A 10,225-nucleotide genomic window follows, 5' to 3' on the forward strand; every position below is an offset into this window, starting at 1 on the left:
ATATACTGTATAGACGCTGCCTTATTACGGAGAGCTGTACATTGAGATCATGACACAAACAAATGACTTACAATAACATGAAACAGAAGGTAAAAATGGTCATTACCAAGCCTCCATTCTAATAGGTTAGAGGTACATTTGACATACAATTGTTATTATACTGCTTTTTGTATTTGCTGGGGGGAGAGTATGCGGTTACTGTAAGGCACAGCATTATGAGCCACCAATATTATTGCAGTCATTGGAGAATGGTATTTCTATGCAGATACCAGTAACGTGACACAATTGAAATGAAGAGCTGGAAAACATAACTGTCCTTTTATCCTAACTGAACATCTTTCCTCTGCTGGCTTTTCCTTTGGTATCATGCCCACTGCTGGGAACAGAGCCAAGGAGGCAATGAAGAGCACACAGCAAAGAATACAGATAGTAATAGCAGTCACAAACAGAGATGTCAAAATAATCTCAAATGTTTGGGTGTTCAGAATCAATATTAGAATTGGCCATGGAAGGGTGCATCATCGATGGTGCCATCTGTGTTACACATTAATTTCAGGAATGGTGCACCATAGATTGTTAGCACCATCAATGCTCATCACAGTGCAGGCAGTGACTGAGAGGTGGGACACGGATGGCGACGGATCAATCGGGGTAGGGGAGTAGACAACGTGGGCCACGTCAGGCAGGAATGTAGAGAGGGGGCATGGGTACAGTAGGGGGCATGGCCTATTCATGGGAGAGAGGCCACTGACAGGTAAGAAGGGGCGTACACAGGCCCCTGCCAGGCCTCTCCTCCAAACCCAGGTAATTAGTACCTTCCCATCCTCTCTGCACTTCTGATGTCAGAAGGAAAGCTATGCTGTTGTTATAACTGTACTCTGCTGGTCGAGTCTAGACTGAATAATTGGAATGGTTGCTGACTTGTTCATCTGTATTGATGTTGTTGGCCAGGTCAACAGTGATTGCTTTGACAGCATGTCTTGTAGCAAGAAAGATTACCCAATCAAGGGAAATTCAGACGCTAATAGGTGTCGTTCTAAAGCAGCTACTAAAAACTGGAGTAGTCACCTCCAGTGCACAACACAGAAAAAAAAATTTAAATAGCAGTGCTAAAATTTCAGTTGTTGTCTTCACAAATATACCAGTCTAAATGCAAACATGTTGAAATTGATTCAAACAGTTATTTAATAAAAGAAAAACATTAAAAGTATTGTACATACATACAAAATTGTTAGTTAAAAATTCATATCAGCTGTGAACTTCCAGAACCCTAAGGTAGAAGGGTGTGATATGTATCTAGTGGGGAAGCGATATGATTTACCGCCGGACCCCTGCCCGGCGGTTGGAATCCTGACACCAGGAGGCCGGCAGAGGAGGAAATTCCGATCGTCGAAGGTAAGTATTCACTAACCTATTTCTAACCCCCTAACCAGACCCTCCTTAGGGGTGCCTAACCTTAACCTCCCCCCCTGTGCCTAAACCTAACCCCCCCTCTAAGTGCCTAAACCTAACCCCCCCTTTCCTGCTGCCTAAATCTAAGTCCTCCGGGGGGGTGCCTAACCCTAACCTCCCCCCGGGAGTGCCTAACCCTCCCTCCCCCTAGCCTAACCCTAACCTCCCGCGGGCGTGCATAACCCTAAGTCCCCCCCGGTAGCCCTAAACCTAACCCCCCCTCACTGCGACTGTCCGCTGTGGCGCCCAGCATCCGCTCGATCGGGATGCCGGGCGCTGGTCTCCAGACGTCGGGCAAATGACAGGCGGGATAAAGCAGTCTGGAAGCCGGTGGTCGGCATTTAGACCGTTGGGTTCCAGACTACATCCCAGGTAGAAAAGCAGTTGTGTATTATATAGATTGAAAAGTCGCTAATGCTTGCTCCAGATAATAACACTGGACTTGGTAAAAGCAGGATGATTCAGTACCCATAACTCCTTTTATCGTTGGGGCATAGTCCAAAGAAACTCAGGCACCGCTGGAGGAAATTGTCCCATAGATAAGTGAAGACTAGAGATACTTCAATTATAAATGATAGGTCCTCACCAGTATTGCGATGTGCCTGTAGTGAAGCCTCATCCACTTGTTCCGGAGATCAATTCCAGTATGTGTAGGTAGTTCCAATAAGGTACTGCTATAAACGGATCCAGTGCTGGCTCCAGCAATTCCACACATGGAAAGGAGGGTTCATGAGATGAATAAGGGTGAGCTACTGACGCGTTTCGCCGCTGTAAGCAGCTTTATCAAAGGTAACTGTTCCTCTTCCCCGTTTGGAATTATATACCCTTCTAAATGGGAGGCTGATTACACCTGGTGTTCATAATCATTCAATAAAGTGTATTTTATACATTAAAAAAACATTATATATAGACACTTCATCAACATATGAATAAATATATAGACTCTAGAGGCAGACTTACTTGCAAAAATTGATAGTGTAGTTGAGGAAGAGAGTGAAAAAAAAATATATATCTCTAGTTCCCATACCAGAGAGGCATTTTCGGTGTCTGGAATGCACATGCGGTCAGATTACACTAATGGGGCGGACCCGTGTTCTTCATTCTTATCACTAACCTGTAGTTGGGACCTGTAAAGATGTATTTGCCTGTCCGTACAGGCTCTAACGGACGGGGTCTTATTAACACCATTCTTCCGGGAACCGTGATCAGCACAGGATGCAAGTAATCAGCACAGCTTCCTGGTTCGCGGTTCATCGGAGGCTTCCCTTGATTTGAACCGCAAGCCATTATATCACATCCTGTCTCTGAGTCTTTCGTCTCCCATAACTATTTATATTCATCCTCATAGTGTATATAAACTTTTATATATGGGAAATTCATACTGATAGGCTGAATTAACTCATATACTTTTATATTTATCCAATTCAAAAAGAAATAAGAGAAATCTATTCTAGTTGTTTTCTCTAGATATTAGTAATATATTTCTGTTTGGCATGGTAACCGTTTATTATTTAATGAAACAGTAACATAGTAGGATCTACACAAAATTGTTTTTATTTTTATATATATTGGCTACCCCTAAACATTAGATAGAAACATATCCAGCGCCAATTGATATTTTAGATATCTACAATGTCAGTCCTGTCAGTAACTGCTTCTATATACATTTTGTCACTTTTGCGTTTATTAGGAAATGCATCTATAACACAAGGTGGCTATTTGAAAGCCCATGTTGTTCCTACTGGATATATTAAAGAATACATATATAGGAGGGATACATCTGTCACACACGCTAATCTATACAGAAACACATGAGAGGGGGGGGGGTAATAGTGGATATGGAGGGGGAATTGAGAAGTGGCAGAAATATATATGTCTCTTCTAATAGATAGTATAGACTTATATAATATAAAGAAAAAATCTCAAAAAAACTTTTTACACATTGTCATTATGGAGTATTGTGTGTAGAATTTTGAGGACAAAAATTAATTTATTCCATTTTTGAATAAGGCTGTAACATAACAAAATGTGGAAAAAGTGAAGCACTTTGAATACTTTCCGGATGCAATGTAATACTTATCGCCAGATTAGTCGCGGCCGTCAGCCCTGATCTGTTGGTGTATTTAGTTTTTCTCTACTTTGATTGATTTTGGAAGTTATTTTTTTTCCATATTGGTAAATGTTAGACCAAGTGACCTCGGTTCTTTGGTCTCATTGGATTAACAATTTTATTTTGATATTTTTCTTTTGAGTGTATTATTTTTTTTTATTTATTTAAATGTGTTCTTTTATTTTTTTTCCCCTTCTTACCTACCTTTTGTTCCCAGGGGTTGAGTCCACCCTGCACAGATTATTACTTGATGGTCTGTTACGTCTGAATTTAATAACTTAACATTATATTACTGAGATATTGTTTTTTGTTTTCCCAACTTCTGATAAATGGGCTCGTTAAAACTATGGACCTCATTCAGAGCCGCTCGCAAAATGCGGTCGCTCGCTCTGAATGTGGGCGGCCACATTCAAAAATGATCCGGCCTCCTGGCCGCTCGCTAGTGACCAGGTTGATGGTCGTGATGGTCAAGACCATCGCAACTTGCGACGAGACCCTTGAGGCAGGGTCTCGTCTGCCTGCAAGCCCCAGAGAGCTTTCGGCTCTAATAGAGCCGGAAGCTCTACCACTAACATCACTGGTGATGTCAGTGGGGCCGCCCACAAACGGCAAGCATTTGCTTGGGAATGCCTCCATTTGTGAAACCACCCCCCCCCGCCGATGCCTACAAAATGGGGCGAGCTGTCGATCAACATCGACAGTCGCCCCTTTTGTAGTGAGCCGCGGAGCGAGAGAATTTCTCTCTCCGGGGCTTACGCACGTGCAGTGCGGCCGCTGCACGTGCGCACAGCCAAACATCGATCCACTTGCAAGCGCTCAGGCGCTTGCGAGCGGTCTGAATGATGTCCAATGTTCATGGAATGTAGGTGGTAGAGCTGTAACTTGACTTTTTGGTGCCCTGGGCCAGAAAGAGCATTGGCGCCCCCCCCATTTTTAAAATAGATACATAAGACGCATGCCCGGAAAGGGGGGGAGGGCACGACAAATCTAATTTGTCCCGTACGATGATGATGATGGAGTACCGATCTCGTTGTACCACGGTTATCCAGGTGTCACTGCCAAATATAGAGTGAATCCAATGGCTGCAGTGATGATACACAATAATTATGCAGTAAAGCTCACCAGGCTTAAATGTAGGAGAGCGCTGGTGAAGCTGCACCTGCAGCAGGATTTGTCCATCAGAATAGCCGTGAACAAGCCTGGGGCTGGCAGTGTAGATCACCCACTGAAGGTATTGAAAGATTGCTGCTTGTAGTGTATATGTAGCAAATATTAGTGGTGGGGAGGTCTGTGTACAGTATGTACCCTGCTCACCAGCAAGAGTACTTGAGGTGTGCTGATAACACCTTGGTCAGGAATTGGTGGCTGTGTTCAGGGCTGCTATCAGAAATTGTGGGGCAGATAGCTCTATGTGTAAGGTGTCTGACTTCCATGTGAGAGGTGATAGGTGCGAGAACCGGGTATGACAGTATTTTGAAATGTGTGTTAAACAAAAGAGGATGTGTCTGAAGGTGCTTGGGGAGGTGGCCACAGTGGCAAACGCAGGATTTTGAAAGGGGTGTTTCCAATACTTGATTACAAAATCAATGGCAAAAAATCTAACCACATACAGGCAGCACTCCTCGGGTACTCAATAATCAATACTCAATAATCCAAGCTTGTTAATCCATTACTGTGCAACTTTCAGATGAATTTATTACATATGCCTTGACGAAATATGTAATAATTGCATCTGAAACGTTGCACAGTAATGGATTAACAAGCTTGGATTATTGAGTACCTGAGGGAGCGCTGCCTGTATGTGATTGTATGTTCAAGACTGAGTGGTCTGCTTAGTTCTTAGGATCTGCACCCCGGGTGTTGAACTTTTTTATTTGGAGTCTACTTGACTATATTTATATGGAGCTTTTCAGCTCCTTGAAGAAATAAAAAGGCGGCAAAGCAAAAATACACAGTGACATATACACACACTCAGAGACACACACTGACACAGACTGCACTGACACAGACACTAACACACACACTGCACTGACAAAGTCTATACACACACTGCACTGACAAAGCATATACACACACTGCACTGACAGACACTGCACTGACAAAGCCTATATACACACACACTGACAGACACTGCACTGACAAAGCCTATATACACACACACTGACAGACACTGCACTGACAAAGCCTATGCGCACACACAGAGAGACTGACAGACACTGCACTGACAAAGCCTATATACACACACACTGACAGACACTGCACTGACAAAGCCTATGCACACACACAGAGAGACTGACAGACACTGCACTGACAAAGCCTATATACACACACACTGACAGACATTGCACTGACAAAGCCTATACACACACACTGACAGACACTGCACTGACAAAGCCTATATACACACACACTGACAGACACTGCACTGACAAAGCCTATATACACACACACTGACAGACACTGCACTGACAAAGCCTATATACACACACACTGACAAAGCCTATACACACTGACAAAGCCTACTCACACACACACTGACAAAGCCTATACACACGCAGACTGGCACACTGACAAAGATCACCCTCCCTCCACATGTAAAACATTACACCCACCTGTGGTGCGGCCCTGGGAGAGAGCGCCGGTCACTGTCACGCAGCAGGCTCCCACAATGCCGGTGTGCGGTGCCCTATGGGAACTGCCCGGGAGGAGCTGTGCGCAAGCGCTGCAGCTCCCCCTACAGGCAGCTCAGCCAGGGACAGTTGCCGGCTCACATGCTTTACACAAAAAAAAATTATTGTTAAGCTGGGCTGCGATGGAGTGGCGGGCAGGGGGGGTTTCTAGGTACTCGGAACCCCCCCCTGCATGCGCGGGTGGGCCAGGTGGAAGGAAATCCTGATCGTCCCTAAAGTAAGTATAAACTAGCCTATTCTACCCCCTAACCCTCCCTTAGGGATGCCTAACCCTAACCTTCCCCCCCAGTGCCTAACCCTAATCCCCTCTCTAAGTGCCTAAACCTAACCTCCCCTTCCCCGCCGCCTAAATCTAAGTCCCCCGGCGGAGTGCCTAACCCTAAGTCCCCCTCGGTGGTGCTTAACCCTCCCTCCCCCTAGCCTAAACCTAACCTCCCGAGGGGTGCCTAACCCTAAATCTCCCCCAGGAACCCTAGGTCCGCCGGCTTCACGACTACATACCCATGTTGCACCACCCTAGTTACGGCCATGCAATTTAGTAAGCAGGAAAAAGCTTTGATTTGGTCACTAGATAACGTCACTTGGCATTACCATATACCCTGCAATGGGTAGACCTGCAAAGCTGGAAAGGTGACTTGAGATTGTACCCTCCAAACTGTTACATGATAATAATCTGGCAGTATGGAGGGCAATATCGTTGGTGATGTGTGACAGTTTCAAACGCAAGTAAAAAACAAAACACAGAAGTACTGCACTTCCACATTACTATTTAGTACTGCAGTAATACTCTTTACTGTGAGACCCCCTAATCTCCAAGACAGTGCAGACAGCATTATCATATACGCTGTTTGCACTAATATAGGGCCAAGAACCAAGTGGTGGACAACAGCAGCAGGTTGAAGTCTAACAATGGCAGAGCCTCTAATGCAGGCCACCTCTCCATAAAAATAAAAGGCGTCTGCTGAAGGCTGATCATGTCATCCCTAATGTCTGCAGGCCCTACCACACTACGGGATAGAAACTGTACTGTGTCTTTTGTCATTTTTCATGGTTGGTGCTTAATCAAATCTATTCCGTTTTGTAGCTCTAGGTGACATTACTGCAATTTTATAATATTAAATAATGTACAAAAACATAAGTTACTGGGTTTGTAACAAAAGTGCTGTGCATGTGTAAACCACTTTCAGTTCTGTAAATGTCTCTTTAAAATTGTACACGCTGCTGCCTAGCAACTGACGCTGCCACTCTGTTACTCTACAGCTGTTGGTGATGTGACAATGGGAGACCAGATGCTGGTTATGACCCAATGGAACGTGTGTTCTAGAGCTGTTCAGACGCAGGAGAGTCAGGGAGGTTTTTTGAACAGTCTCTAATTCTATAAAGTTTATCTGTAGCCAAAGCAAATATGGCTAATTCAAAACTTTATTTCTACATCTGATGTAGGCTTACATCAGGACTAACAGTATGGCGAGGGTAGTCACCCTTTTTGAGTTGGCAAATTTGGCCACTCAGACACCTGATATCGGGGTAGTTAATTGCAGGGCTCTGCAAACCCTACTCCATGCCATACTCCAGCACCTAGATATAAAAGATGAGAAGGTGGGAATTCCAGAGGAGGACTGGAATATATACAAGCCCCCGGACGGGTTGGCTACAGAGGAGGAGATAACAAAATCACAGCATGAGAACATCAGTACTGTGGAAGATCTGTGCCCCAAGGAGAAACATCAGGACAATGAGGACTCATTGTATAAGGTAAAGAACCAGTGGTGAACTTCCAATATTATTTCCTAGCCTCCCTGCAGTTGAAATGAGCATTTGTTGCTGAAAGTTGTCAGTTTATTAAGTGAAGCCCGGTGAGGGCTAATCCAGGTGCAGGGCCGTAACTAGGGTGGTGCTACCGATGTGCCCGCATAGAGCGTACATGCCCTGTGGACGGAACCGTCCGCCTCCACCCGCAATCACGGCCACTACCTCTAACGCCCGCTATGGTAGCAGTATTGCAGGGCGCACCTCTACTAATACACATTACAGCGGGCTGGGCAGCGCTGTAGCTGCCTGCCCCTGTGCACCACCCCCTTCCTGTTTAAAATGTCACTGACACTGTCTCAGGGAGGGACTGGGAGAGACGTCATGGCGCTGCTAATATACATTACAGCATGCAGCGCTGCAGCTGCCTGCCCTGTGCGCTCTGCCCCCTCCCTGTCTCCTGCAGTGTCTCTACTATGGCAAAATGTGTATAAGGGGCTCTACTGTGGTGTAACGTGTATAAACGCTCTACTGTAGTGTAACCTGTATAAGCGGCTCTACTGTGGTATAACATGTATAAAGGGCTCTACCATGGCATAATGTGTGATAGGGGCTCTACTATGGTGTAACGTGTATAAAGGGCTCTACCATGGCATAATGTGTGATAGGGGCTCTACTATGGTGTAACGTGTATAAGCGGCTCTACTATGGTGTAACGTGTATAAGCGGCTCTACTGTGATGTAACATGTATAAAGGGCTCTACCATGGCATAGTGTGTGATAGGGGCTCTACTGTGGTGTACTGTGTATAAACGCTCTACTGTAGTGTAACGTGTATAAGCGGCTCTACTGTGGTATAACATGTATAAAGGGCTCTACCATGGCATAATGTGTGATAGGGGCTCTACTGTGGTGTAACGTGTATAAGCGGGCTCTACTGTGGTGTAACGTGTATAAGGGACTCTACTGTGGTGTAACGTGTATAAGGGGTACTACTGTGTGGTGTAATGTGTAACTGGCATTACTACTGTGTGGCATAACCTGTAAAGGGCACTACTACTGTGTGGTCATAATATGTAAGGGTCATTACTACTGTGTAACGTAACATGTATAACACTATGTAGTGTAATGTGAATAAGGGGCACATCTGTGTCTCGTAATGTGAATTGGGAATACTAAAGTGTGGTCACACCCTTTCCCTACAAGACCACAGACTTTTTTCGGCCGTGTGACTGTGACGCGCACTGTCCCTGTTTATTATATGGGAGGGGGGCACCAATGCATTTTCTGGCACAGGGCACCAAAATGTCTAGTTACGGCTCTGTCCAGGTATCAGGGTAAATAATCTGGAACCAGAAAAAACATCTGCTGCCACACCCCTACCGCTTCACATAGCTACATACTAAATGTATATATCATATGTTAGTAATCTGACTTATCAGTAATATATAGTGCAGTTAACTTTCACATTAGTACAGATGTAATTAACATATATGCATATTGGGGGTTAGTTGAAGCTTTAGCTGATTTCTATACATTCCCTACATTGCCATGTATATATGACCATTGCAATCCACATAATAATCATGTATGTTTCAAGCCTTGACTGAGATGCTTTGTACTTTGAATATAATGATGTCTGATTGCTGAGGCAATGCAGGGTTACCACCTGAGCACAGGCCCAGCGACAGGGGGGTGCAAAGGGGACACTAGTACCAGGCCCAAGATTCCGAGGAACTCAGGAATTTCTGGAGCCCATTTCACGTGTCCCCCTTGCCATTTCATGCTCAATTTAATCGTCTAGTGGATGGGTAGCATAAGGAACACAGGCAGCGCAGCAGGTAAGTGTTGGCCAGGTCTGGGCTGGGCTAGATAGTCACGGGGTGAGTGGTGGGGAGCTGCAGATGAAAGGGGTGACAGACACAGGGGCTGTGCAAGTGGGGGGGTGAGTGACAGACAGGGGTTGAGATGTGACAGACACAGGTAAGTAATCTATATTTGAACCTCTATATACCCCTGCCTATATCTTCTAATATCCTACCTATAAACCTCTAAGGATGACGCTATTCTGCATACGCAGTCATACAGTAAATAAAGACTTCAGACCTAGAATCTGTGGTTCCAAAGCACAAAGTATTATTCAAGTAAAAGTACAGCAGTTACACGCTATGATCCTCATATTATCTTAGCGCAAAGAGATTATACAGACCCAAGTACAATTATA

Source organism: Taudactylus pleione, unplaced genomic scaffold (genome assembly GCF_031769625.1).
Source record: "Taudactylus pleione unplaced genomic scaffold, aTauple2 ptg000609l, whole genome shotgun sequence".
In the NCBI taxonomy this organism is placed as follows: domain Eukaryota; kingdom Metazoa; phylum Chordata; class Amphibia; order Anura; family Myobatrachidae; genus Taudactylus; species Taudactylus pleione.